Source organism: Microcebus murinus, chromosome 5 (genome assembly GCF_040939455.1).
Source record: "Microcebus murinus isolate Inina chromosome 5, M.murinus_Inina_mat1.0, whole genome shotgun sequence".
In the NCBI taxonomy this organism is placed as follows: domain Eukaryota; kingdom Metazoa; phylum Chordata; class Mammalia; order Primates; family Cheirogaleidae; genus Microcebus; species Microcebus murinus.
The window spans coordinates 27,076,272-27,079,397 of record NC_134108.1 but is presented as its reverse complement, the minus strand read 5'-3'; positions in this window follow the sequence as shown (position 1 = coordinate 27,079,397).

Below are 3,126 nucleotides of genomic sequence, written 5' to 3'. Positions count from 1 at the left end.
TCAAAATTTAAAAACAATATATGTTAGATAATGATGAGTGCTCTCAAGACAATAAAACAAAGTCCTGTGATAAGGAGGGACTTGGGACTCCTTTAGAGTAGTCAGGGAAGACCAAAATGGCAAGCAGGGACCAGTTTTGCAAAATCAGTGAAATAGAATCTCAGGCAGAGGAAACTGACAGAGCTCCAACCGAGAACCAAGAACCAGCTGTTCAGGGAAGAGAGCGCACAAATCATGGATTGCTTTACCTAGACAAAATAATCAAGATATGACCTAGCATTCCCTCTTTTGCTGGTTAGGCCCCAAGTCCAACCTCACAAAACAAATGAGTTAGCTACTCACTGTTTGGTAAGACTAGTATTTATGAACTACTCACAAAGATGGCAAAAACAAAAGAATTGGTGTTCTTGCATAATAAGCAGGACACTTGTCTGTGGGTGACCTGGAGAAGCTTAGTTGTGGCCAGTTTGAAAGTTAGTAGGTTAATTCTAATAATTATCAGTTAAGAGTTGATAGATAATCCTATATTAAAACATGATGGAGAAAGAGTACAAAAAAGGCGATATGGAGACCAGCTTCTTGTTAGCACTTGTTACTGAGAAAAGAGACTACAAAACACATAGGTTAAATGCTGTTTGCTGTTCATGGGGCTTTATTTTGAGGGCTACTCTTCTGGATGTTTATATCATAAGCACATTCTGTGGCAGTGGCCCAAGCCTGTTTTTCCACCTTGTAGCTAATGTGGTTTTTGCTTTGGTACTGATGTGCGTAAATGTGGTTTTTTCTGTGGTTTTCTCACAGGTTGGGAAGAGCTACAGATCATGCAAAAGTTTATAGGTCAGTTTAACTTTCCAGATATAGAACAAAGTAAAACTCCTCTAAAATGCTGGTGCTTAACAAAGTAACTTTGTAAATTTACTTTGCTTTTCCCTGGTTAAAAACAAAACCAACCAACCAACCAAAGTCAGAAATCTTTAGCACAGAATAATACTCTTAAGCTTATAGAGAAAACAACCAACCCATAAAATATACCTCAATTATGCCAGCTGCTCTTATCTCTCTCTTTTAAAAGTATTTCTTAGCTGTGCTCTCCTCAAGGCTGAGAACACTTTGTGGTATTTTGATGCAAGAAAGGAAACTATAATACCCTACATGTCTTTAATTCAGTCTTTAAGTCTTCTTTATTAATGACTGGTAGAAAAAGAGAAAGATAAGTGAGATTTTATAACAGTAAGGATGAGTGATCCAGGTTATAAATTTGTTGATAATTGAAGAATATTTAATTTCCTGATAAGTTAATCAAGGGTTATTCAAGTGAATATACTAAATCAGTTGCTTTCAAGCCCCAAATCATTTAATATTGTAAGAGAAATTAAGATTTTAGTGAAAGATGTTCCTCTTTATGGGACTTTATCTTTCTGCTTTTATCTGTTTATGACAAATTCTACCTTAGGGAGCAAGGTGAATCTTTCTTGTTAACTGCAAAATACTTGGTTTTAAAGAAAAATAAACTTACTTAGGAGCACTAATTTCTGTTATTAAATTATAGAATGGGAAGATGATCTTAACCTTGTCTGCACATTAGAATCTCCTAACCTGAGTTTTTCAGACTTTAGCATGCATACAAATCACCCAGGGGTCTTACTGAAATGCAGATTATGATTCAGAACGTCTGAGATGGGGCCTGAGATTCTGTATTTATAACAAGCTTTCAGGTGACGTTGATGCTATTACTCTGTTTGTGGACCACAATTTGAGTAGCAAGGAGAGAGAGGTTTTAAAATCACTGATACAGAGGCCAAGACACCCAGAGATTTGGGTTCATTGTATCTAATGTGGGGTCTAGGAATCTATATGTTAACAGAAGCATGTGATTCTAATGCAGATCATCTGCAGTTGGGAGTTGGTCTAGCTAAAATGCAGTGCTGGTCCTGATTGTGTAGAGAGCAGTGGTCCCCAACCTTTTCTGGCACCAGGGGCTGATTTCACGGAAGAAACACTGGTGGGATGAGAGGGTGGGTAGGGGAGGGGATGGTTTGAGGATGATTCAAGTGTATTACATGTATTGTGCACTTTATTTCTATTAATGTTGTAATATATGATGAAATAATTATACAACTCACCATAATGCAGAGTCAGTGTGAGCCCTGAGCTTGTTTTCTTGCAATTAGATGGTCCCCTCTGGGGGTGATGGGAGACAGTGACACCCAAAGTGTGTTGCTTATGTCCAGTCTACTCTGTAATCTTGTTTTGGTTGCTGTCACTGCCGAAAACCCTGCTTCACAAAGATAGGATGTTGGAAATGGAAGCAGCATTTTCAGAGCTTTTGTGGCAATCTCAGGATATTCCACATTGACTTTAATCCAGAACATATGGAGGTTTGAAGTTGTCTCAAACATACTTTTAAGGACACTATCATCTGTGATCTCAAGCAGTCGATCCTCTTCCAGCATGGACAAAGTTGATTCATCTGGCTTATTCACAAATGGGTTGCAGAACCATTCCTTCTCAGTTCAGGGTCTTTTGTGGTTGGGAAGTAATGCTTAAACTCTTTTGAAAGTTGAGCTAGGTGGTCATGCACCGGCTGGGAGAAAGAAGGCCCTGGGTCAGTCTCTTTCTAAATCTCTGTTAACGTTTGAAACATGTCAAAAATATCAATGTTCCCTTGTCGCCTCCATAATTCCAGTTTGGTTTTGAATGCAGCCACTTTATCTGCCAACTTTAACACAGTTGTTGTTCTCACCTGAAATGACAGATTGAGTTCAGCAGGTTGAAAATGTCACACAAATAAGCAAGTTTTGCAACTCATTCTGTGTCACTGAAATGTATTGCTAGTGGTTACTATTTTTCTAAAGGAAATCTCTGGAGTGGTTCTCATAACTGAAAAATTCTGGTCAGCGATCTACTTTTAGAAAGCCATCTCACTTCTGTGTATATGACAAGACATGTGCTCTGTGTCCATCTCCTCACAGAGCTACGTGAACAGACCTGAGCTAAGCGCAGGTACTTTAATGTGGTTGATAATTTTAATCACATCTTGTTGTTTTAGTTTAGGTGACATTTTTCGGCTAGCCACCATTTCTCTATGGATGACAGTGTGTAGATTCACATTCAGAAGTGATTTCC